Consider the following 27,902-nt stretch of genomic DNA (forward strand, 5'->3'; position numbering starts at 1 on the left):
CTCACTCAGCGGAAAGGAGCCAACTAGCTCTGGAAAAGGAGGCGGGCCTGGTGAGCCCAGTACCAGAAACCACCCTTCCAGAAGCAGGAGCAGCAAGACGCCTCCCTCACCCTCCTCCTGCACAAGTTACTGCTTGTTCCTCCCCATTGTCACCCCCTGTCCTCCCAGACCCTGCTCCTGCACAAGTCCTTGCTTACTTCCCCCCTCCCCTGTCCTCTCCCAACACTGAATGCTTGTTTGTCTGAGTGATTGGCTGAACAAGAGGTAGGACTGAGTGGACTTGTAGGCTCTAAAGTTTCACATTGGTTTATTGTTAAGTGGAGTTATTCTTTTTACATAATTCTATCATGAAAGTTGAACTTACAAATGTAAAGAAATTACACTACAGTACTTGTACGAGGTGAATTGAAGTTTCTTTTTTACAGTGCAAATGTTTGTAATAAGAAAAATATGAAATGAGCACCGTACACTTTGTATTCTGTGTTGTATTTGAAATCAGTATATTTGAAAATGTAGAAAACAGGTATTTTATTATTGTTTAATCGCACGATTAATTTTTTTTAACAACTTGACATCCCTACCAGGAATCATTTCACATACCTCTGAAATGGACCACAACAGCTGTTTAATAGGATCTGGTGCTACTACAAAACAGTCTTAGGCAGGAAGTGAGAAAGAATACTATATCCAATTGAAACTGTAAGGAAAATGACATCAGAAAGAAATATGTTACCTAAAAAGAGCTCTTGAAATCTGCTGTTCTCTATGTCTCTGTCTACAGTACTTCCAGTCTTGATACATTGCACCATGCTCACAATATGGCTGCTTCCTTCTTCGTGGTTTCATAATGAAGCAGTTTAGAGAGCAATCATTTAAAATAAATAATTATTAGTGCAGAAGTTTTCCATTGGCTCCAGTGTCTGAAAGCCACTGTAGCTTTCATTGCAGTTTTCCTGTACTTAAGAATTAGCGCTGAAAGCCCTAGACTGATTGGCACTACCAATGCTGCAGCCTTTTAACACTGATGATAGGGTGGCTGCTGCCCATGGGACTGGGAAGTGCTGTGGCCTAGTATCATACTGGTACATTTCATCATTACTTTTCGCAAGAAAGAGCTTCTTGTTGTAAGATCAAAATCACTAGGAAACCTCATGACGTGTGTAAGCTGACATACCTCAGGGCTGTGAGTGCGGATCAAGTTTTTAGCTCAGTCTCCTCTGTCAGGCTGCTACATGTTGCTCATAATGAACCAGAACACCCTAGTAAAGGCAGAAGTTTAACTCATGGCACATACGATGGAAAGAATCTTGCACCTAGCAAATGCTTTAAGCTGTAGCAGACTTGACCAATATACAGGAGAAGGGTCGCCTCTTTTTTAATGCCTGGACTTGGAGCCAAATCCTCGTTCCATTGACATCAATGGGAATTTTGCTACAGACTTGAACTGGACCATGATTTGGCCTTTGGAGCCCTGGGCTGGCTACTCTAAGGCTTGACTGTATGCAGGTTGCATACCGATATAGCTATTTTGGTTGGGGTGTGATTTTTTTTAGTACTATAGTTATATCAGTACAAGCCCTCGCATGAATGCAGTTATACTTGTACTAAGGTGCTTCATGCCAGTATAGCTTAGTCCCTGTATCATATAGGAACGAGTTATACCAGGATAAGCACAGTTGCCCTAGTATGACTGTGCCCACACTCGGGGGAGGAGGGAGAGGTTATGCCAGTAAAGCTATACAACTTTGTGAGTACACATGGTCTAGCACAATTGCTAAAAAATTGACCTCTTGATCCTAAGGGTTTGAATGCTGGTTCTCCACCTGCACAGCACGGGGACTTCCTGTCCGAGCTTTCATTGCCGTTGGGAGACTGCTTGTTCTGAGTGTATGGCTGTATCAGGAGGAAATAGAGAAGCTGTTTTATACCGTCCCTTTTAGAGAAAGCATAGCGTTCATTCTGTGTTTTGCCAAAGAACATTAAGCTGATTTGTCTAAGCTAAATGACTTAGGTGGAGTTGCGTAATAGAGTACTAGAATTAGAACAGTGAGTTTAAGTAAAAGTCAGTAGATTGCAACCTCAGACCCTTGTAATAGCCTAGCAAAGGATTCTTGTTTATTTCAGCAGGTTAAACTCATTAGTTTCAGCAAGAGACGTCTCAGGCTTTGCTCTCTGCCACCTTGGCCCAGGCTATATTGTGGCAGCAGCAGCTGAGAATATGAAGCTACCACAGCATCAGAAATGAGAGTCTCATGGGCACAATTGTGTGAAATGACTTTGGGGAAGTGCAAGGTGATGAAACTGGTCGGTCTCTGTGCTCTAAGCACAGTGGCAAAAGGTGATGAAGGATAAGGTAAGAAGTAGACAGGCACCAGTCAAATTTGGGGCTCCGAGTTTGTTAAGAGGTGAGATTAGAAATTGCTGCTGTTCTGTTGCCCATTTCAAAACAACAAAGCACTCTGGGCCAATTCACCACAGCCAGCATGTAACAATGGCAATATTCTGGGTCTGGTGTTCCTCTGCCTTGCACCTTGCATAGTCACGTATACCAGCATAAAGTTAAACACCTGCTTAAGTGCTTTGCTGGTTCCAGGGCTATTTGGCTACACGAGTCTGTGCAATATGAAGCATGTGGGCCCAAAGAAAGTTGTAAGCATGATATTATTACTTCCAAGGCACTTCTGAGGTAGGTGGGATCCCCATGTTAAATAGAGGCACTGTTGCACAGAGAGGTGAAATGAAAGGTCTCTCAGTGAGTCAGTGGAACAGCCAGGGCTGAAGGCAGAAGCAGCTGTGTGACACTGTGAAAAAAATGTTTAATAAACACCCGAGTCAAATTGTCCAGAACTTTGTTCTGCCCATTTTTATATTGCTGAAACCTTGTAAATAAATGAATAAATGATTCATTCAGATAAATGATCTGGAGGATGGTGTGGATTGCACTCTCAGCAAATTTGCGGATGATACTAAACTGGGAGGAGTGGTAGATACACTGGAGGGGAGGGATAGGATACAGAAGGACCTAGACAAATTGGAGGATTGGGCCAAAAGAAATCTGATGAGGTTCAATAAGGATAAGTGCAGGGTCCTGCACTTAGGACGGAAGAACCCAATGCACAGCTACAGACTAGGGACCGAATGGCTAGGCAGCAGTTCTGCGGAAAAGGACCTAGGGGTGACAGTGGACGAGAAGCTGGATATGAGTCAGCAGTGTGCCCTTGTTGCCAAGAAGGCCAATGGCATTTTGGGATGTATAAGTAGGGGCATAGCGAGCAGATCGAGGGACGTGATCGTTCCCCTCTATTCGACATTGGTGAGGCCTCATCTGGAGTACTGTGTCCAGTTTTGGGCCCCACACTTCAAGAAGAATGTGGATAAATTGGAGAGAGTCCAGCGAAGGGCAACAAAAATGATTAGGGGTCTGGAACATATGAGTTATGAGGAGAGGCTGAGGGAGCTGGGATTGTTTAGCCTGCAGAAGAGAAGAATGAGGGGGGATTTGATAGCTGTTTTCAACTACCTGAAAGGGGGTTCCAAAGAGGATGGCTCTAGACTGTTCTCAATGGTATCAGATGACAGAACGAGGAGTAATGGTCTCAAGTTACAGTGGGGGAGGTTTAGATTGGATATTAGGAAAAACTTTTTCACTATGAGGGTGGTGAAGCACTGGAATGCGTTACCTAGGGAGGTGGTAGAATCTCCTTCCTTAGAGGTTTTTAAGGTCAGGCTTGACAAAGCCCTGGCTGGGATGATTTAACTGGGAATTGGTCCTGCTTTGAGCAGGGGGTTGGACTAGATGACCTTCTGGGGTCCCTTCCAACCCTTATATTCTATGATTCTATGATTGTGATTTTGAGAAATGTTGTAAAAAGATGTTAATTTGGCTTGAAAACCATATGAAATTGTGAAGTCTCATGCCTCACCGTGCACTGTGACACCAACACCTTGATGTCAGGGCCTATTGCTATATGAGTTCCACCCCAGCAGGCATGAATAAGGTACGTTGTGTGTAAAGTAGGCACTAGCCCCGTTGTGGATCTGTTTCATATCAGTAAGGGCTTTACAAAGGACATTTATTGTGCGACTCTTTCACAGGCTGACTTTTTAAGGGCGAAACATAATACCACAGAAAAGAGTTTGCTTATAAACAGCTGTACGGTCTCTCCAACTCCTTGGTCCAGGTGTAAATAGCAGTCAGATAAGTTAGGCTTTTTTTTGATCCAGGTCTTTCCACAGCATTCTAGAGAGCATTTTCCGTTAGTGAAAGTGAGCATAATATAGACACGGATGAATGGTTCCTTTCCATGCAAACAGACTTATTAAAAATCAGATTTGGAACACAGCCTAAAGCCAAAAAGGCAAAGGTCACCTTTGGCAACCAGTGTTTAAAGGTCATAAATAAGATTTGGTTCTGGCAAGTTCGCCTTTTGTGACTGGCAAAAGCCTCTCAGATTACGTGTCTTCCGCGAGGCCTGTAATAAAAGGAAAGCAACATTATCCAGAGAAATGACAGGCCCTACAGGACACAATGTGAGCTGCTGACAGTTCTAGCTATCACAATAAAAAACATATTATTGAATCACCAAAAGAAAATCTTCTAGATAGGACTAGAGAAGCATTTATTTATTAGAGAATTTTAATTGGTCACAGAGGTAAATCTTATTGCTTCATTGCAAAAATATACTTTGAATTAAATATGCATTCTTGGGGTACGTCTACACTTAAAACGTGCTGCAGCATCTCAGGGGCAGTACTAGAGCTGCAGTGATGTAGTGCTTCAGTATAGACACTACCTACGGTGACAGGAGGAGTTCTCCCATCTGCATAGGCAATCCGCCTCCCTGAAGTGTGGTAGAATTCTTCTGGTGGCCTTGCACTGTCTACAGTAGGGGTTTGGCTGGCTTAACTACCCTGCTCACAGATGTGGATTTTTCACACCCATGAGCAATATAGTTCAGCTAACTTAATTATCTAGTGTAGGACAGGCCTTGTATCAGATCTGTATCAGACATGTATCTGTCACTTAAAAGGTTTAGCTCTCAGAAGCTCTCAGGAAGAATAAATGTTTGTTATGATGTACGGTGTAACTGTTGTGCAAGTTCTTGCCAAAAATGTTTTATAAACAGGACAGCTGTAACTTGGCAACCATTGGTTAACGCACAGCAGAGAATCTCTCACAGATAGTTGTCAATGGACTTATGAACATCTACCACGATGGCTCTTGAATGAATATGTAAGCAAGAAAACAGGTCCGGAGACTTTATTCAAGGGAAAATTTGACAGAGCTGGACATCAAAGAGATAGCAATCACAGAAGAAGAGGTATATTTTATGCTTTGAACACACTTTGGAAAGACATGATTATTGTATGCTTGAAAACAAATGTCAATCTTGTTACCAGATTCTAACATGTTCAAAACTCCTTTCTGTCATTGCAAATTGGTTACAATTAGTGAAAGCGATTATCACTTGTGGAAAGGTTTGCATCACATTTCATATAGAACCTGAAAAATTCTGCTTTGAGTCTCAGGAAGATTTTCAAAGCAGAGAGAAGAAAACAGCCTATATGTTTGTATGTCTTTATATGCTGTATACACAACCTCAAGGGTATTGGCAGAATGTAGGGTTCTAGGTTTTAGCTTTCTAATGAGTTGATACAATGACACTATTTATTTAAGAGGCAAGGTTTCTACCATTAAATAAACCAAAGTGATTAGGTTTTCAGCATTCAGACCTTCATCCTGGAGGATCAGTTGTACAAACAATACAAATTATGGGCCAGATTCCATTCTCCTTACTCACAGAGAGCCTGATTCTGCCACCATTTCTTATTCTGAGGAATAGCCTCCTCCATGAATAGTCCCACTAATTTCAGTGGGATTAGTTGCTGGCTAAAATACGGCTCAGTGGGAGAGCTGGCTCACGATTAGCCCAGTGATGCTGCTGGGAGTACTCACATGAATAAGGTGTATTTCTTGTGTATAGTAGAGCATCAGCTAGCACTGAAGGTGACAGCCAACAAGTGCAAAGCCCGCTGCACTGGGGAAATTTGGCCAAGGACACAGGAATAAACCCTTCTTGTAAGAAAATTGCCACAGAACACTGGCTGTCCATGCAGGTCTAATAGGGCCTCAGTTTGCAAAGCGTCACCTGAAAGACATGCAAACAGTAAATTGGATGGAACTCATCTCCTCTACCCTGGGAGAATGGGCAAAGGGGTGAGTTGCCTCTGCCAGGACTTTTTACTTTAGATATTTCAAATCTGATTGATGCCAAGACCATTTAGCTACCTCCTCTGGCTAAATCACACAGGGCCATATCATGCTCTCCCACAGAAAAAATTGCAGGTAGGGATTCTAGGTCAGGGCAAAGAAAATTTCCCTCCATATTCTGCCCACTCAGGCCTTGGCTGAGACTGTTCACCTGCAGGCCAGTTGTGAGGGCAATTCCTGACATGGCTACCTGCCAGTGGGACAGCACAGACTGAGAGAATGCAGAATGCACTGCAGCACACAGAAGGAGCAACATGTGTATCAGAAAAAATTAACAGCCTTTTCCTGCAGACAGAGAGGAGGAACAGCCGAGGAGCAGCAACAGCCCTCCTGGAGAGGAGTGGGGTCCTGGGCTGTGCACAGGCAATCTTCCTAGAGCAGCAGCAAGTCTGGCTGGCACTTCCTGCTGCTGCAACAGAGGAGAGTCAGCAAGTGACAAGTCATCAGGCAGGGGACGTCATCACACAGCAGCACAGTGAAGGGAGCATGAGGGTAATCCTGAGTACCAAGGGAGGGGGAGAAAGGACAAAGGAAAAGGGCTATGGGGGAGGAGAAAAATGGGGCTCAGAGACCAGTGTGGGAGAGAAACAGGGGTGGGGGACTGGAGAGGGTGAGAGAAGAGGGAAGGAAAACAAGACAGAGACAGGGGCGGGTGGGTGCGTGGTAGAATCCCTGACAAGATGCAAAGGCACGTACCATAATTCATGCAGTAAGAGAAGTAACTGGTGCTCTCCCTGTCCCTTTCTATCATGACTGCTCCAGCCTGGGGAGGTTGTACTACACAGACAAGTGTCAAACACCAGCTGTGTGGAGTTGAGGGAGATTTGCCAATGGAAAAGAGTGAAACACGAAGAGGAAAAAAAGCCTCTGTCTGGACTTTGAATATTCTGGGGGAAATAAATATAAAAAATAATAAAGTAAATGCTTTTCTTTTCTTTACTCAATAATGCTCTCTGGGCTGGGCATTTCCTGTTAGTTAACGAACCAAGCCAGACATTAGCTGCCAGGAAATGCCCAACCCAGTGGTCGTTATTGCTACATGAAATCATTAAAAGAAAACATTACCTTGAAAAGTGAAAAGTTGCCAACCATCCATTGTTCTCTTTACTGTACTGGGTCTTTTCCTAACTATCAAAGGGTACTACAGTAACCAATAGGAAATCAGGACTTCAGACTCCATGTTCCACTGGATTTAAAATTACTGTTAAAATTGATCAATTTAGTGAACCATTTATTTCTACTCTATATCCCCCTTCGCCCCTCAGGATACCTATTCTTGCAGTTGTATCACATTCCAACAGACAAATATTATATCTTTAGATAATTATACAAATATACCTTCAAATAATATATAAATATATGTAAATAAAAACTTGCAATAACCTTAAATCACTACCATGCTCCTAGGGAAGAGATTGATAGATGCTGCTCTTATTTTTATGGCCCCAGATTTCTTAAATGAGCACGTTAGACAAGTATCAATATATGATTACATAAGAGAAAAAGCACTTTGTATAAGACTGTTCTACTTTCAAATCATTTATACTTAGAATAACTATTCATATTGAGAACATAAGAAAACATGTTAGGTAAGATCCCTTTTAAATCCTTTGGTTTTAAGTTTGTTTAAAAAATAGTACATTCGAACTATGTTCTAGAAGCAAATCCTTAATATATTCTCTATGTCTGGTTGCTGTAAGCCTTTTGACTCCATCCAAAAATACAGGGACAAGAAAAGAATGCTTAGCTACAGGGCAATTCTAAACTGACTTTATGTTACTTTCATGTTCTGAGCTTTTCATCTGTAATGCTCTGAATGCTTTGCCAACATACCAGAGATTGCCAGGCAGTATTGAGGTACAGGATGAACTTCTTAAAGTATGTTGCATTACAACAGTTGGAAATGTTACTGAGATTGCTCAGATAACATACCGACCAAAATCTATTGTACATGTGGAAAGCTTCTGCCTGAAACAGGTATTATTTACCAGTCAAAGGACAACTAAAGAAAGGAGCTGATTTACCTCTTCATTTACTTAACACATCAATATTTTTGGCAAATAAATTCTTCCCCAAGCCCCCAAGAAGCCCTATGACTAAGCAAAAGAAGGTGAAATGTGAAATAAAATTATGCAACTCCACCGAAGTCAGTTGCGTTACTTTGGATCTACATCAGAGGAAATCAGGCTCTGGCCTGTAACGCAATTCTGTAACAGTTCGAAAAAGACTCACTTCCAGCCACACTCAAGAAAAAACTGTTTTAGGACATGGCTGAGGCTCTTCTGTGTTGTATCACACTGTCCCATCATGGTAAAATCTGTGATTTACAAGGACCCATCACCTACATTGGGCTTTTATAACAACATTTCTCAGGGAAAATATTCTTGTCCACCCCAGTCAGAGAAACTTTGGTGGAAGCTGTTAGCAACAATGGGTTCTTAAACACCATTGTTGTAAGCATATCTCCAACCACAATGTGTCCAGGATTCATTCTGTATTATTTCCATTATGATAGGGTGTAAGAGCTGCATTTAATGACTCAACCACATTGTGCTAGGCACTGTACAAACAGAACAAAAAGATGGCCCTTACCTCAAGGAGCTTACAATGAGAAAGGGGCGGGTGGTTCAGTATGTTCTCTCTCATGTCCATCATTAAGATAATGGAAAACAAAACTTTATTAAAATCAGATTCACTGATTTTTTTCACCTCTCTTATTATTAAGACCCAAATTAGACCTTGAGTTCCTTGATAGTTCTCCAGCTTGTAACTAAAAGCAAGGTAATCAGTCACTTCAATTTTGTAACCATTGACCAAAGAAAAGAAACAGACCAGCAGTTGTCTGCAGCAAAGTGCCGGACAGAGGTCTAGTAGCGTCACAAAGAAAACAGTGAGCAATCTTGGTAAACACCGCGATGAAAGTACTCATTCACTTGGGTTCTGGCACAGTCACAGACAGTTTCAAGAAGGATGGGTGCTGGCAGTCTGCTCTGCTAAAATGTCAGTATCCACCGGGACTTTAGTTATTAAACTTCCTCTTCCTCAGACACACAGCGAGAATGCCAGTATTTTCATATTTTTCTCTCTTTTTTCTTCGCTGCTTCAGCATGTTCTGAGTCCTCTGTCTAGCAGCTTAGTGCAAACACAGAGACACAAAGCCTAAAAGGCACATTTCCTCTCTCTAAATGGGTTGCTGGGCACTTGGTTATGGCAGAGGGAGCAGGTCGCCTAACTCACTTAAACAGTGCATTCCAAACAAAACTCCCCCAACGTTAGCATGCTGCGGTTGGTACTGTAAGGTGTCTGGGAGGGTGAATAATGTTCTGGCTGGATACATGCATGGACGCTGACACAGCAGCACCAATACGCTAACCATTCTTGCTCCTGAGCCTTGAACATAACTGGCTAAACAAGAGAGCACTGTCATATTAATCACAGAATCATAGAACTGGAAGGGACCTTGAGAGGTCATCTAGTCCAGTCCCCTGCACTCAAGGCAGGACTAAGTATTATCTAGACCATCCCTAACAGGTGTTTGTTCAACCTGCCCTTAAAAATCCCCAATGATGGAGATTCCACAAACTCCCTAGGCAATTTATTCCAGTGCTTAACCACCCTGACAGTTAGGAGGTTTTTCCTAATGTCCAACCTAAACCGCCCTTGCTACAATTTAAGCCCATTGCTTCTTGTCCTATCCTCAGAGGTTAAGAACAACAATTTTTCTCCCTCTTCCTTGTAACAACAATGTACTTGAAAACTATTATGTCCCCTCTCAGTAGTCTCTTCTCCAGAATAAACAAACCCAGTTTTTTCAATCTTCCCTCATAGGTCACGTTTTCTAGACCTTTAATCATTTTTGTTGCTCTTCTCTAGACCGTCTCCAATTTGTCCACATCCTTCCTGAAATGTGGCACCCGGAACTGGACACAATACTCCAGTTGAGGCCTAATCAGCGCAGAGTAGAGTGGAAGAATTTCTTCTCGTGTCTTGCTTACAACACTCCTGCTAATACATCCCAGAATGATGTTTGCTTTTTTTTTCCAACAGCGTAACACTGTTGACTCATATTTAGCTTGTGATCCACTATGACCGCCAGATCCTAATCCTTAGGAACCATGCTGGTTTCCAGGGGAGAAATACCTGGAATCTAGCTGCCTCCACCGGAGACATAGGGGGTGCCAGTGGATGTAATTATTGGGGCTGCCCAGTACACCACACCTCTAGTGTGTCAGTAGCATCACATCTCGGAACCAAGGACTGTAGGTGCTTCAGCAGTTAGACCTTGTTGGCACAGGCCCTGGTATGTCTCAGTAATCACGCCAATATATGGCTAAAGTGAAAGGGTATTTTACTAGCGCTAGCAAGAAGGGAAAGGTTGCAAATACCCTAAGTACGGAGGCTTAAAGAGTTATAGTTCAAAGCGAGTGACAGTGGTAAGTGTTTAGGCCCCTGGGGCAGTCCAACTGAGAGTCAGCACTCTTCAGGCCAAGTGCCTGGGCTGCCTTCTCCCGTCCAGCCTCTCTTCCAAGTAAATGAGGTTCCATTATTGTCTCTCATTGGAGCCCCTCAGCACTGGCTCCCTGGCCAGCCACTACTGCTCCTCCTAAGTCCCACACAGCTGTAACTTATTGTCTGGCACTCACAGCCTGGTCCACATGTGTCTCTGTCCACGGTTCCTGGGGCTTCTCTCCAGCCCCCTGCTTGCCATGTGGCTCCCGTTTCACCCTCTCTGCAGCTCCTGGCTTGCCATGCAGTCACCACACCACAAAGCCTGGCAACATCATATGCAGGACTTTCCCTCTTACCTAACAAGGAGAAAGGCATGCAGTGGGAGGGAGCCGATGGGTGTTACAGTCCCCTGCTAAAGCAGGTCCATCCACAAGTAGATCAGTGACAGGTTCTTGCAGCAGGAAGGTGGGTGAGTTAGAACTCTAGCCTCGTTGCTTCCCTGCAGCTGGAAACATTCACGGACATCCAGCCAGCTTTCCCCACCCAACCAGCTTCCTGGCTGCCAGCCCACTACCTGGAAATCAATGGACATTAAGTGGACTGCATTAGAGTGATCCATGTAGGAGGCAAAGTGAGGATGTGTGCTGGTGGTAGAGGAAGGAAATCAGCCTATTCTCGTCTTTCCCCTGCAGTGGGGTTTTGTTGGCTTCTATGAGTTTTCACAAACCAGAATCCTGATCTTATAGAAAATTGGCCAGTGCTTTAACTGTAAGAATTATGTATAATACAAAGTATGTGGAACAAAGTTTGTGTTGCATCGTTTCAAGCTGGTATAAAATTCTCATTTTAAAAACCAGAGCTAAAATTCTAAAGCAGATAGAGGTGAAGGGGAAATGGCACAGCTACAGATAAAGAGCAGGAGGAGGAGGGGAAGAAACAGGTTTTCAGTGGAACTTTGGGAGTGTGCTGGGATGATTAGCGTTGGCAGAGCATAACCATGGCCAACAAACACTGGCAGGGTGGAGTGGAGCAGGCAGACAGCCAGTGTTAGCAGCAAATGTTCACACCGATGTTATAAAAAAAAGAAGAGGGAGAGCACTGATGGAAGTCATACAGGTTTAGGACAATGCAACAGACTTGCATTTTAGCTTAGCACAGGAATCTCAATACAGGAGTCACTATCTGCCCCCAAAATACTTTACATACACAAGCTTTCAAGGTTCTTGAATATCAGCTTCTCACCTGGATTTAGAGTAGCAGCCGTGTTAGTCTGTATCCGCAAAAAGAAAAGGAGGACTTGTAGCACCTTAGAGACTAACAAATTTATTTGAGCATAAGCTTTCATGAGCTACAGCTCACTTCATCGGAGTCCTTTTCTTTTCACCTGGATTTGCTCTCCACTGTTCTGATAGCTTCTCTTGACAGATCGCTAACAATGCAGGGGCATGGATCAGCATTCACGTCATACTCCCTGTCAGTACCTGGCCCATGCAAGGGAAGCTAATGAACCAATCAGGGGACCAAATTCGGTGATGAATCCTGAAGCACGTTGCGCATATGCTAAGATGACTAGCAGTGGGGATCACCATAAGCACTGACGTAGGGAACTTGAGCCAATTGTTGATTATACTAAACTCACCTCCTTGCAGTTACACAGTTAGTATCCTTGCTGCCTACTACATCCTACCCTGTCGTCTGCAAGCTCAAACAGCTGTCCTTAGTACAAGCCTTCCAGCACCGTAATTTGCATTTCCCCACAAGATCTAAACATTAAACCAGATGATCTGACCTTTTTATTTTTAATCTTCATCCTCAATCCACACTTCACAATTATTTTTACTTTGTGAACCCACCCTGCAGAGCCATCGTTATTGCAGCACCTAGTCATGGACCAGGAGCTCATTGTGTGAGGTGCTGTACAAACACGGAACAACAAGACAGTCCCTGCTGCAACGTACTTACAACGACAAATAGATGGGGTAGTCTTGAGAAGATTGCAAAGGGATCTAAAGTGCACCTTGCGACTGTGACATCTTGTCTAATGGTATCAGTGCTAATTCACGTCTAACTCCTGCGAGGGTGCTCACCTATATCAGCAAACAAGAACTTTTGGATGTACTCTACCAATCATAGCATGGCTTTCTGAAGATCTCAGACTATGCTCGAAGAGGGAATCATCTCTAGTTTAGTGCTCCTGGCTCATCCTATGCACAGCCCATGGAGCAGCAAGAACCAGACACGCCAAACCTGTGGGAAAAAGGCAGAACTTGGGCTTGTTTTTGGCTTAATTGGCTTGTGAGTTGCTTGTTGGCTAGTTATTGGCTTGTAGCTTGTTGCTTCTTTTTTTTTGATCGGCTCCCGGCAAGCAGGTTCGGGGTGGGGTGGGGGGGGCAAGCAGGGGCAAAGTCGGGGTGCACAACAGGCCCACCACAGTCCCAGACTGCACACCAGGGGATCTAGTCACATAGAGTGTTGGGATTCTTAGGGATTGGCTTGTTTTGGCCGTGTTTTGAAATGGGATTAGCTTGATTTTTTGGCTTATTGTGAAAGAATGCTTATTTACCACATGAAAGTTGGCAACTATAGTAATATTCCCTTCTAGAAGGCACCAATCTCCTTCCTCAGTCCCCTTCCTCATACCCACTATGGTCTCCTGAATCAAGTACTGGAGATATTCCAGGCACATTAGGTCTTTCTGCTCATTCTCCTGCACTCCACTTTTAATCAAACTTGTGATTTCAATCCTCTCTGCTGCTACTCTCTAATCAAATTACATGGTTCATTAGATGCTATTAAATGACCAAAACCTCTCACCTGGGAATTTTTTAGGAACCCGGGGCATACATAAGCTATAGATGAACTTGTTGTGGGTGCTCCATGACTTGCTGTGTTGTGCTGGTGAAGTCACTTAGGCCCAAAATTCCAAAAGTAGCCTCTGATTTTGGGTGCCTCACTTGAGATATCTTGGTTTCAATTTCAGAAGTATTGAGCACCCACAACTCCTGCGGGAATCAAAGGCAGCTGCTGGTCTCACAACCTCTGAAAATCAAGGCAAGGTCACTTAAGCGGACCACCAGAACTTGAGGCATCCAGAATCAAAGGCCTCCTTTGAAAATCTGAGCTTTAATCTTTCTCTGCTTCAGCTTACCCAATTGTAAAATGGGGATAATAATACCAGCCTCACTGGGGTGTGGTGAGAATCAATTAACGTTGGAAAAGTCACACACACACACACACACACACACAGAGAGAGAGAGAGAGCGCAAGCACACTAGCTGAAAACAGTTAGCATCCGAAAAACCTTGCAAATGCTTTGCCAAGAAGTTTTCACTGGAATGAGAAATTTCATCATCATCCATGACAAATGATGTTCAAGAACTGTGCTGGGAGTCAAGAGCCACTAGTGTGTGACTGAAGATGGGTTTGTTGGGCTTTCGTGTGGTTAGATGACTGTGTGGAAATCTTCGTTTGAAGATGACAAACACTGATGGTATAAATTAGCTCCAGGTATGAGCATTGGGCTGTCCAGATTTCTTTGCGTCGGATTTTCTGTGGACTCCTTTTTCAAATGACAAATGAGGAATTGTGTGAATGTTTTAATTGACACTCAGCTGTCATTCTTGCTTGATGTTCCCCGTTTTTAGATGGGTCACCACTGCCAAAGTGGTGCATTCTGTGAGGGTTGTGTGCACTATTGTATGATATTTTTCAAGGCATTAATGCAGGGGTGAAAGTCAAATGCAGATTTTACCGGTACAGGGCCGCTCTCCCCCCCCCCCCCACAAAGGGGCGAGGCCTCAGGCAGAAGGGCCCCAGCCAGTCCATCTGTGCTCCCTGGCCCGCACCGCCCGTGGCTCCAGTGGCGATTTAAAGGGCCCGGGGCTCTGGCCAGCGCAGCCGTGGTAGCGGCAGAGGCGGCCGGAGCCCCAGGCCCCTTTAAATCGTGGCCCTGGGGCAGCTATTTCTTTTGCCCCCCCCCCACCGTCAGCAGCCAGGGGAGGGGGCAAAAGGGGCAGCGATATTAAAGAGCTAACACAGCAGCTTTTTAACATCGCTGCCCTTTCTGCGCCCCCCAGCTGGGTCATCGCTGCCCCTTTTGGGCCCCCCCGTTGGCAACCCTGCTGGTAGGGACCCGGCGGGGGCGCGAAAGGGGCAGCGACGTTAAAGCGCTTTAAGCGGCGCTTTAAAGTCAGCGCTACGGGCCGGTCCTGGCAGCTACCTTTTACCGGTATGCCATACCGGCCTGTACCCCTTACTTTCACCCCTGCACTAATGCCACACATGGCATGTCCCACAAGCGTGCGCTTTCAGAGTTAATCCATTCCCAACCACAAGGCAGCCGAGCTGACCTTGGGCTCATAGTTTTGTGGCCTCAGTCAGGAGGGTTTCCTGGCTCAGTGCCACTCTTCTGTCATGCCCTAATGCACAAGTCCCCATCACGTCACATCCTGGATCAAATATCTTCAGAGCATTCTTGTCGTACTTCACTGAGCCAGACCATTGTAAATTGGATCAAAGTGGTGCCGGAAGATATTTCTGGAGCCAAATATTTTTAACTAACTTTACTTTTAACTACTTTATCACTTTTACTGGGAACGCACATTCCCCTCCCCACATGTTTAGCAGGCTCATGCAGCTTTGGTTTCGCAAGTGCTTGAAGCCTAAGTTTTGACTAAGATGACATAATATTTAGCATCTACAGATGACTCAATCCTAAAAGGCACCAGTATTTGCAAAGAAACTGGAGCTGCTTCAAAATGTCAGCAGCGCATGGGGGCGTTTGACCTAGTTCCATCTTTCTTGAACCCTTCTCTGATGTGGGCATGTGCAAGTTTCATCACAATGTCCTTTCAAATCAGTAGAGGGCAAGGTCAGACCTGTTACATATGGTCACGCTGGAAGAGCACACTTCTCTGACATACTAGGTGTGAGATGCTCAGTCCTTGCCTTCCCCTGATTTGAATGGATGGTCATCTATTAAAACTGGTGCCAGGACTCATTGACAGTCCCGCAATAACCTCGCCTTCCCTGCCAGCTGGAGTACCTTCTGAGCCTGTTTCTGTGATGCTCAGCACCCACAGTTACAAATGAAGTCAATGGGAGCTGCTGGCGAAAGGCTTAAACTACCTGAACTCACGGAGAATCAAAGTTGCTGACACTAGCTAACCATTTTATCTTTAGATAGAGCAACCCTGTAGCATATTTTAATAGTACATTGTAGTCATCACTTGTCATAAAAATCAAGTGATCTAGTCAACATCTGTAATGTACCTTGACTCTTTTATTGACTTGGAGTACAGTCTTATCATACTATGTTAGCATGGCACCTGGATGAAATATTGATTATAGCTGCCTTTCAAGAATCAAAACTTCCAGTCAGAAAGCTACTTAGAAAAAGTAATTTTTACCTAGGAAAAACACAAAAAAGAGCTGCTTCTCAAATAATTCAAAAATGTCTGATAGCATTGGGAAGGAGAAAAATGTTCAATGAATGTCTCTTTCCCATTCGTATGATATAATCAGGGAATATTCTGTATATGGACACCAAATATTCCTTTTTAATCTGTAATTAGAGAGGACAAGATGACCATGAGTGAATCTGTACTATGCTGTAGTTAATGAAGCAAAACTATGCATTATATTAGCATATTGCACTATAGTATAGTTATTAAAGAAAAATTCACAGCATATCACCACCAAAATACGAAGCCCTCTCCCGAGACATGTGCTAACCTTGGTGTGGCCAATGGCGCATTGCAACGTACAGCAAGGCAACGTGCTCAATCATACTGGTTTGATCTGTGTGAGAAGATTCAAATGTCCTTTGAGAATGGAGTTCTAAGAGGTATGTAGGATGGAACCAAGAAAGCAATAGGCCTTCAGCCAAGAAGACTGTCCCACTCAAATCTCGTAATGGAGATACCATCATTGACTGAAGCAAACAGATGGAACACTGGGTAGAACACAATCACGAACTCTATTAGTGTGAAACCACCGTTTCTGACGAAGCGGTCAATATGATCCCCAGACTATCAAAGAGCTTGATAAAGAACCATGTATATGTGAGCTTGAAAAGGCAATCACCTGCCTGGCACCAGAAAAGGCTACAGGAAAAGACAGAATTCCAGTTGAAGTACTGAAACAAGGAGGACAGGTGGAGCCTTAAAACGTATTCACAATGCCTTGCTTGCCTGCTGGAGGGAAAGCAGGATAGCACAAGACATGAAGGATGCCAACATCATAATGTTGTATAAAAACAAAGGAGATTTGAGTAATTGCAATAACTACAGAGGAACCTGTCTCCTTGTGTTGCTGGCAAGGCATTGATGTGGGTCATTCTTCAAAGACTGCAAGTTCTTTTTGAACATGTAGATCCAGTCAGTCAGTGCAGCTTCCTTGCTGATAGATCAAATATTGACACACTTTGGCCCTCGCACTAAGGCAATGACAGGAAAAGTATCAGGCTTCATCCTTTGGTCCTGTCCTTATGCCTGTACTATCTGTGGCAAGGACTGTTGCTCAAGAATTGGACTTTTTAGCCACAGGTGCCAAATTTCCAAAGTGCCAGGGGGTGCTTGACCCCCGGCTCTGCCCCAGGCCCTGCCCCCACTCCACCCCTTCTCCCAAGGCCCCACCCCTCCTCTTCCCACCCAGTTCCACTCCCTCCCCAGAGCACCCCACATCCTTGCACCCCCTCCCTTCCCCCAGAGCCTCCAGCATGCCGTGAAACAGCTGATTGTGGTGGGCAGGAGGCACGGATCTATGGGGCCCCACCGGTGGACGGACATGGTGGAGGGAGCTGATGGGGGACTGCTGGTGCCCACCATTTTTTCCATTGATGCTCCAACCCCAGAGCACCCACAGAGTTGGCGCCTATGTTTTTAGCTACTTGAGATACTGCAGCAAGACTTAGAGTAACTGAACTACTTTAGTGCTTCCCGTCATGCTGTCTGGAGTGACTCAAGTCCATGCATGTGGACCTCAGGGCAGCCTGTCAAACAGCAGGGCAGAAACCCTAAACTGGGTATATGTTCTACAATTAGGTTTCACCAACCCAGTAACAAAGTGTGAACTCCTAAAGCATAACAACAGTCTTATCATGGAGTCACAGACAGTCCCCTTGCAAGGCAAGCTGGACTATGTGATAGATGGTCACTATACACCAAAAATCATAACAATATGCAGGTTACTCTCAGTCCCCGCGGGCCAGTCACTTACCCCAAGTCAATTGTACTCAGATCTCAAACCAAATACAATGCCTGTTGCCAATCTTGTAATAAACTAACTAAAGATTTAACTAAGAAAAAAATGAGTTATAAGATCAAAACAGGACACATACATACACAAATGAGTTAGTCTTGGATTTTAAAAGGTAATATAAGCCTCTAAAATAAGCAGCTGTAAATGTCCTTTAGGGCTGGCCCAGGCCAAGCAGCATCTCTTGCTTATGTATAGGAATCTTTGCCCTTTGGAGTCCAGAGAGCATTAAAGATCCAGTTTCTCCTTGTCAGGGATTTTTATCCCCTCTCCCCCCAAGAATCCAAGCTGATGGGACAAGGGCTCAACACCTCTTCATGGGTGAAGGGAGCAATTGACAAAGTCTTTATTCCACAATGGCCCATTTGGATTCAAGCCTCCTTCCTGATGAGCAGGAGATAACACCTCTTGGGGTGAACTAATATTTCACACTTGGTAATGCTTCTCCCCTGACTCTGGGGAATTTACAGTCTTAAACATTTTTATAGTTACAGAGCAAACATTTAAACCTTACCTTATAACATGGGGATACAGATATTTTAAGTAGGAGTAATACATGCAGCATCCTACAAGCGTTCCATAAAGTTTAAATACTAAACATATTGTTAGAACTGTAATGTCTATTTTGATAATGCTAACAAACAGGTGAGCAAGACCGGTTTCCAGCTCTGCATTTGTAAGTATTTGGCGAGGCCTGGGGACCTTGGCATGAGCTGGCACCTTGTCTACCACTTCCACCATTGTTTTTTGGGATACAGTTGCCATTCCTATAGTTAATGAGTGGAATAAAAAAATATTTATTCCTCACTCATGGAATATTTTGCTTCTATCTTTTTCTGAATTTTATTATGAAACTTTCTGCTAACAGACTAGATTGCAAGTGAAATTTGACTGTACTGCTTATACAAGTAAATTTAGTGGTTACAATTTGCGTTGCTGGAAAGCTAGCTGTTATTACACAAGAATAAAATAATATCCATTTGTTTTTGGACATCAGAGCTTTCAGATTACAGGAACATGAGCCTGATTCTTAGCCTAAGAAAAGTTTATTTTCTTGTTCCATACAATGGAACATATTATGCTGCTTTCGTATCTTGCACTTTGATGAGAATAAAAAGCTTTATTATTTATGGATTTGCTTTGTCTCTGGTATGTTGAGATGGCTACAGGAGTTGGAATGCAGGGTTCAGAATCAAAAATGTTTTAAGATTCTGAGAATGATGATTCACCAGTCAATGATGATTCAGCTAATGTAACATCTCAGAATAGCATCACACCCAGGAGTCAGATACATATTGATCCATCTCTGCTTGAGGCCTTTTCAGTCTGGTTTCCATGGGTGAAAATAAAGATCTTGCTAAATGTGTATTGTAAAAGTCTTACCTTATCCTTACTCATCTGCCATACAGTCCCCAAACCAGAAACCTGCCTCCAGCACTGGAGCTGACTCTCACTTCTCCTGAAGAGGCCTAGATATCACAATAATTGGTGGAGGAAGGATTAGATTAGATTGGTAATCGTGAGGTCAAAAACATCTGAGAGCGAGTACTCTGACAGTTCTCCAATAGGCCTTTCACGGTGAAAAAGGAGCTTTTCCATTGGCTGAGGGGACTCAACTCCCCTGGAGTAAACACAGATGGTTACAGAATACCGTGTCCTGGCATCAGACATTTAAAGAGTCAGTTATCAGGGGAAAATGTTGCTTGCATTTTATTTTGTTTTACACTTAAAATCAGCTATAGATCACAGCTCCAGCAGCAAGTTTAGATCAGCTCCCCAGGACATCAGAGCTGTGAAACAGATCTTAGTTTTGCTAGTTGACAGTGGTTTTTAGATCACATAAGTTAAATAAACATAACGCCAGACTGAAATATAAGAAATGGTTTATGACCTTCATTGTATCAAAAGGGAAGAGAACAGGCAAGTGCTAATATAGGGAGAAAGAGCACATTTGTCTAAATAGACATAATAAACAATAAAACTTTGAAAAAGACAATACTCCAGAGTGCATTTCTGGGGGATGCAGTGGTGCTGCCTAAGGGCTTTTTTGGTGGCCCAACACCACACAAGACTGCTTCCCCCATCTTACCCTCACAAAAGGCTATATTTCCAGGTTCTCCTGTTCCCAAGACACCTGTTTTCAGACAGTATTCAATTGCCTCTTTATAAATGAGGTTTCCAAGAGCCTCTTTTCAGGACAGTTGTTCTAATCGCTCTGTTTCTCATCTTTTATTAATTATTATTCCACCACACGCAATGCACTGTCTCACTTCTTGCTGGTAGGGTGGATATAGCATCTGCTGGCTGCGCCAACAAAATTTTGAACAACTAACTGGAATCCCTCTAAGGCTAATCCACTGATACCACTTTACCCCCCTGCACCACAACCCCTTGCCCCAGGCTTAGCCCAGAGCCCCCTCCCATACTCCTAACCCCTCAGCCTTTCCCCCCAGCCAAGAGCCCCCACCCCAGCCCCCTGCCCCAGCCCAGTGAAAGTGAGTGACTGTGAGGGAGAGCAAGTGACGGAGGATGGATTGAGCAGGGGCGGGGCCTTGGGGCAGGGGTGTTTGGGTTTGAGCGATTAGACAAGTTGGCAACCCTATATAGCATACACAGATACATTATGTAGTGGCCATGTTTTCAATATTTAAGCTGCAAAGTATGAACCTATTAGGTCACCAGTAAGTTTACAGCACCTAAACTTAGTCTTCTGGTTTGTTTTTAATATTGTTGGTTTCTTTCAATACAGGATGACACCTTTTATCTTCCCTCCTATAGGGCCTTAAGCCACGTGTTCTGAGGTTTCATATCTTGTCTTTGTAGAAAAATATTTCATACTTTAGGTTATCCAACTAACAAGGTCATTAGAAATAAAAGAAAAACTCTGCCAATAATACTCAAAGATCATTCTCTTGAACCTACCCCCAGCCAAGAGCTGTGGAAGATGATGCAACCTTACAATTGGAACTTCGTACCTTTAAAGGAGGATTTGTACTTTGTATCTGGGCTCGCAGGCATACGAGAAATGCAAACAAAGACACAGCAGCAGGAGCGTCTCTGAACAATGGATCCATAACTCATGCAATAGCATATGATTAAAGATGTACTCTTGCATATTTGCATACAGCAAATTAAAGCTGACTAAGGATTTCAGGGTACTGTAAGTTTCAGTGACCACAGGTAGGTGCTTCCGGTTGGGACGAATGGGTACAATAATGTGAGGCACGGATATGGAGGAACATATGTTTGATGCACATGGACAAGAGTCATCACAAATTCAAGTTCAGTGACAACACCGTCCCAAGACTGCCACTGCCTCCTGCTACTTTCTAGGAGGCACGCTGTTGACTCAGGCAACTTCCCCTTTGTTTGCTTGTGTATCTGGACTCTTATTTTACACGCTCTTTTGGCACAAGACAATCTGATGTGTCTGCTTTGTGTACAGCCTGTTTCTAACCTCTCATGATTGAGTCATAGCAATGAGACAGCTTACTGCTCAGTTGCTACACTAGAGGATAGTGATGTGCAGGGGCCTACTCATGTTAGCCTACCTACTGTGGTATTGCTTGCTATGTGAGGGCACATTATGTACGATGGATGACCAAATGGGGTCCAGACCCTTGACTTTAGCAATGCATGAAACATTTAAAAAAAATCAAAAAGTGCTGAAGTAATGCTCCATTAAGATGTGAGGTGGAAGTTCAAAACTCTGTTGGAGCTATGTTGCTTCAGTCTGTTTAGCTACAAAGCAAACAGAACAGCAGTGCATTAACTTACTGCAGAAAAGCTATTTTTACAACAAGGAGAGAGAGGTGTGTTTGTTAAAAGACAGAAAAGTCTGTGGAAAGAAGCTAGACTCCAGCATTTGCCTGCACCTATGACTCTCCATCACCTCAGACAATGACACACTAAAGACTTTCCCAGTTCAGTTCTGCACTTCTATCACTATTGTCGCATAGAGCAGCTTGGACACATTCCATGATGGAAGACCAGTTCTTGTTTTTCTTGGTCTCACTAGTTCAAACACAGACTGGTTGCTACAACAGGGTTAACTAATTCACTACAGAATGTCATCTGGAGATTGCGGGCAGGGACGGCATTCAGTGATGAGGACTCCCCTTCCTCTCCACTCATTTCAAATGTCCCTATAGGATTCATTGCTGGTTCCCCTGCCCCACCTCCCGTTTCTTGGGTGACCTGATCCAGCTACACAATTCAGCTACACCCATGCCAACATCCAGATTTACTTCTCGACTCCTCACCTTCCCCCTAGGTTCAGAGTGCGTTTCTGCCATCTTTCCAACACCTCACCCTGGACAGCTGCTGCCAACAGACTAAAGCTACTCTCCCTCTCCTTCCTCCTAAAGCCTCCTCTTACCCCTTAGCTCACCAGCGTAATGCCACCCTATACCTCATTCCTCAGGTTCAAAACCAGCGTTTCGTTTTTGACTCTCCTACCCTCACACTGACACTGTTGCGAAATCATGCAGACTCCATACTGAGCGTAGGTGGAAGGGAGAGGGGAATCTTTTCTGTTTACAGGCAATCTGGCTGACCCAGCCCTGTGCATCCACAGCTGTGACCCATACAGACAACCAGCCCAGGTCTAAAGGGGCGAGAGCAGCAAGTGAAAGGGAAGTACTAGTAGAGGGGTCACAGCCCCATGCCAGGCTGGCTCTGGACAGGGAGACAAAAGGAGACTGCAAGGCCTGGAGTTTAAGGGTTGACAGACTCAGGTTAAGATAGGAGGTTGCAGACTGGTCTAATTGTAGAGGAATTGAAGGGAACCAGTTAGGAGAAAGCTGGGGCCCCTAGAGAGACTGCACCAAGAGCAGCTGACAGTGCTATTTCAACTTACACACTTCTAACTCTGCCCCTCTTCTCTACCCCCACTGCCAAACCTTTGAGCAAACCCTGATCCTTTCATGCCTCAACTACTGCAACTTTCTTCTTTTTGGACACAGATCCTCACCTCATTGTCGTCAACCCAACCAAAATGTTGCTTTAAATATTATCTACCTAGTCCACTACTTTCTCTCCAATAGCTTCCTGCTACCAACTGGATACAACGTGAGCTCCCTCTCCTTTCCTTCATTGCCCTACTTAACCTCGCTGCTCCCTGCCTCTGGGCCCATCTCTTCCTGCTTCACCCCCACCCCCTTTACTCCACCCAAGCTGTGTGACCTTAGCCTCTCTGCGTTGTCTTCCCACTGTGCTGCCTTCCACACTGCCTCAGGCATGGGGATCTCCTCTGGACAGCAAAATGCCTTTCCTCCGCCCTCTCTTCCTAACACCCTTCATCAAAGGAACCTATAAACACACACACACCCAGCAAATTGTAAAAGTGGGCGCATACATACAGCCTAACTCCTTCAGTCACATTGCTTGCATTGATCCCTGTCTCCAATTCTCTGGTTGTTTGTCCGCAGAGATTATTAGCTCCTCATGGCAGGAACTGGTGTGAACAATCCAGTACACTGTTGGTGCGATGCAAATAAATCATAGCAGCAGCTTGGTGGGGTGACCAAGCTTTGGGAGGCACATTGGCAATTTGCCAAGAGTCACACCTCAGTTGTATGTACATTTTATCAAAAACGAAATGCATGCAATCTTACAAGTTGCTTGTGCCTGTGTTTTCCTCTACAGGTGACTAGGAATTACTGGTTGACTTAGTTCAGTAACAATAAAAGTCTGCAGTTAATAAGCTTTCTTCCCACACTGGAGTTACCAGCAGTGGGTAGGTGTGGGCAGCACATATCCCTCAGGCCATGTGATGGGCGTCCCTGCACTGGAGTCAGTAGGAGTTAAGGATGCTTAGCACCTCACAGAACTGAGGCCTTAAAGTGTGAGTGAGCTGAGTCAGAAGCTGATTCTGCAAAGTGCTGAACCTCACTGAATGCTGAGAACATTCTGCACTTCACAAGGAGGTGCCTAGCACCTTGCAGGCCTAGACTCTTGAAGGCTACTAGAGTTTTCTACCTCAAGTTGACGGACTGCCTGCCCTAGAGGGTATGAACTTCTGGAGCCTGGCTCAAACGTGTGCCTTTACACACTACCCTTTACAAACATTTTAAACCCTCAAATTAATTGGCAACCAATTAATTCAAGATATAAACATCTAGTATAGACAAGTTCCCAGAGGGTGGGAGGGGAGGGGCTAACATTGACCTCAACATGAACTTTAAAGAAAGATACCCGTACTGGGTTTCTGAAAAGAAATTGTGGATGAAGTTGGTTGATACCAACAGAAGACGCCAATATTTGTACATGTGGGTCTTTTAATACAAAAAAGTGTACCAATTAGGAGGAAAAAAAGAATCAGGTTATATCTATAAGTATATCTGTAAGTGTCCAACAGGATCTTTTAGCATATAAAACCACCATGATCTTTCAGGATGCATAGACACTACTGAATTCGCTAAGAAACACATGTAATAAAAACAATTGCCCCCAAATAGGGTGAGATATGGACAAAATTTAGAATAAAAACCAAACCCATGTGCTCTCTTAATCATCGTTTTTGGAAATGTGCCTGTGCCAGTTATCCAGTCATTTCAAGAAATGTACGATATACATCTTTGTCCATACAGAAAAATGAGTCACTTTAAATCTGTCATTCAATTGTTCGGGCTTTTCTTATAGCTCTGAACACATTAAAAAAATCTTTTACCGACCATAGCTCTGGAATACTGCTGGAGGGACATACCAAAATTCAAATGCAAGAGAAGGCTTGCAATTTATTAAATTTATTATCTGTTTTATTATCTGTTCTGCTATAGTCTAATTATATTAAACAAATCAAGCAGGAGACCATCTACACATTCTGGGTTGTATCCAACCATAACCAATTACTGGAAAAAATGTACTAAATAAAAGAAGTTTTAATGAAATTTGAAACAAAGTGTAGTTGAAAGTATCACTAACCTGAACAGAATAGGTAGCATGGGGACAGAATGGATAATCATCAGCCTTCTATTATCAAAAGCACTGGAACATAAAGGCCAACAATCCAAGAATGAATCACAACAAAAACAGCCATATGCGAAAGACTAATGTTCAGAACATAGGACAGAGAAAAACCTTGAGGGCGGAACCCATTTCTGGACCACAGAGAATCAACAGATTCAACAAACATCACAACATTCATCCTTCAGCTTCCCCTTCTCCATCTAACTACCCACGCAGCCCATCCCTCTCAGTCTTTCCTTCACTCTAATTTGACATAGGTATGAAAAAGGTTTTTAATTAAAAAACTACATTCATACATATTTACTAAATGCTTCTCCTTGCAATCTATGGTTGGAAAGGAAATGTAATGGGAGCAAATATTTGATGTTCACCTTGCTTTATTAAAAAATCCATTTTCTGTGTGTGTGGTAGGGGTGTCTAGATACATGCGACTGGACAACAAAGCTGAATGTAAGTCACTTTGAGACTAGGAACAAAACTGCGATATTATGTAACTAATTCAAATAAGTGAAAAAATCATTTATATATGGCATAGTTTTAAAAGAAGTTATTTTGTTAGATCAGGCATACTAGGAAACAGTTAGGAGCCACATTCTAGAAAGAATGTGCATAAAGAGAATTATAATCCTAGTGCAATGTTTTATGTTGCGCATCACTTATTACTGTTGGTGCAGCAGTGAAATAAAGAGCTGGCTTACAACTTGAATGGTTAAATTCTAGATGGTAGGATTGGGGAACTTTAACTCGGGGGTCAATGCAACTCCCATTAGTCAATAAAAAGACTCACACTGACTTCAAGGATGGGGTCCTAAGTGGCCAATTGTACCCACTGGACATCAAGAGCAACACTCCCATTAAGGATTGGGAATGAATTTGCTCCTGATACGTGCCTATAACATGGGGAAAATACAATAAAAGCACACCGCTATGCATGATGATTTTCATACAACATTGCTTATATGTTCCTCACCAAAGCGCTTAGAAATACCAACTATGGGATCCTAACAACACCGACATCATGGGGATGTTATCTCGATTATATTAATAGGGAAACAAACACAGGAAGGTTCGGTGTCTTGCCCAACGCCACAGTAGAATGCTGCATCAGAATCAGCAATAGACTCCAGGAGGTTTCTGGCGTCCATTTCTGCATCCAGACCATGAACGCTCACCTCTCTTATACCAAAACCTACACTTTCATAAATGCCATCTTTCAGCATGGGTAACACACACAGATTAACTGTAATTTTGGCTGGCACTGGAATAACATTTTCGTTATAATAGGAATGTTAATGTCAGAATTCACTATAAAAGGTCTGCCTTGACCGCAGCCAGACAAATGACAGAGAACAACATTTATACATCGTAGCAACCTTAAGCAACCATTAACAAAACTATTTATAGAAGATTGTGGTACCTAATCATCAATGTGTTTTGAAAGCGCTATCATAGCAGGACTTTCACCACATACTGATTCTTCTATGTAAATTACACTGTCATTAGCACAGATTCTTTGAAAAAAATTGAGGTCATTGAAATTTTAGGGAATTAATGTTTTGAGCAGCCATTAAATACCACTCAGAATAAATAGACAACCATTTCAAATGTAGTGCCACTTGTTTGAAAGAGTAAGCCTTGCAGGTCTGAATGGTTTTGCTGATTACCTGGTTTGTTACTACACATGGGGAAATATTATTCCACAGATTTTTAGACCTAAGCTTTATGTAAACAGATGTAGAACAACAAGCCAGAAACTGCAGGACTAAATAAGCACCAAAGTAATTCAAGGACTAAAATGCAAAGGGAGCTGGGACTCCTGCGAGCATCCCACGATAGAGACAAACATTGAACATACTGGGAGTTAAGTGGTGGTTCTTCCCTTTCTTTGTCTTAAATCCATCAGTTAGGGATCATCTCTTTGCAGAGGAAGACCAACTGAGAGACACAGCTTGGGGGAAACGTAGATTCAGGACAGCAAATGTCATTAAGACCTCTCTCTCCCCCCGACTTCCAGGAATGATCAATTCAGCAGTTCTGTCACCTGACTCTTCAGGGAGTCCCAACTAATTCTTCATGAGTTTTGTGGCTCCAGTTGCACAGCAAAGAACCTGCTCTTTTGCTCTCTCTCGCTATCACTCGACTTTCCCCCAAGGGCCATTTCTTGCGTCTGTAAAAACTCCACCTAATACGGAAACTGGAAAACAAAACAAAAAAACAACCCTCTCTCTTGCTGACTACAATGAAGTTCAGAAGGGGCAGAGAAAAGAACCCATGTACGTAGAAGCAATATACTGTTTTTAAGCAATGAACTAAACCCTGGGGAAAAGGGAGAATCTGCCATGGCAACTAGGTGCCAGGCAAGGTTCAAGTTCAAGGTCCACAGTACAGGCGGCTACGTTTTTTTGTTTTGTTTTTTTTTAAACAAACAGGAATATGGAACAGGAGAGAAAGGGAAAGGAGTATGTATGTGAGGACACATCATACACTTGTGAACAATTAAGTAAGTTACCATTAAATCATGGGTCAGTGTTAAGTGTAAACCAGGAAAAATAGCGCTCAGCTCAGTGCCAGCTAACTGCAGAATGCTCAACACACTTTGTCCTGGTCGATATTATTAAGCTGTGGTCAGCATTATCTCACTTATAATCATATTCAAATTTTTTTTAAACAGAGAAACCCAGAAAACCACGCAGAAGTTGGAAAAACTTAAATTATTAGCATTTCTTTTCATTGATCTGCTTTCTCTTAAATGAAACAAAATAATTTATTTGAGTTGGCAAGCACCTTGGCATTTACCAGAGGAGCCTTCATCTGGCTTATTTTTAACTCTATAGTTCGTTTTTAAAAAAGATCCAGCTGCCAGATCACAGCTGAAGAACTACTAATTTAACTGGCATTTTTATTTTTGCTTTGGTGATGAGCCTTAGTGAAATCCAGGGCAAAAGCAATCTTTCAT

General features: G+C 43.4%; 1 long non-coding RNA gene across 3 annotated transcripts; it reads right to left on the reverse strand.

Moving 5' to 3' along the window:
• Positions 1 to 280: 280 nt before the first annotated feature.
• Positions 281 to 27,358, reverse strand: LOC125644368 (uncharacterized). Of its 3 annotated transcripts, none has more exons than XR_012670239.1 (5): positions 26,802 to 27,358; positions 24,902 to 24,964; positions 19,361 to 19,446; positions 5,957 to 7,158; positions 281 to 4,472 (listed from the first exon to the last, which is right to left on the reverse strand). It is a non-coding gene; the product is annotated as an uncharacterized LOC125644368 (long non-coding RNA). The 3 variants fall into 3 exon arrangements; XR_007358978.2 differs by lacking the exon at positions 24,902 to 24,964 and having other exon boundaries at positions 5,957 to 6,149; positions 6,968 to 7,158; positions 26,802 to 27,351; XR_012670238.1 differs by lacking the exon at positions 24,902 to 24,964.
• Between the last annotated feature and the right edge of the window lie 544 nt (positions 27,359 to 27,902).

Source organism: Caretta caretta, chromosome 10, assembly GCF_965140235.1.
Source record: "Caretta caretta isolate rCarCar2 chromosome 10, rCarCar1.hap1, whole genome shotgun sequence".
NCBI lineage: Eukaryota > Metazoa > Chordata > Testudines > Cheloniidae > Caretta > Caretta caretta.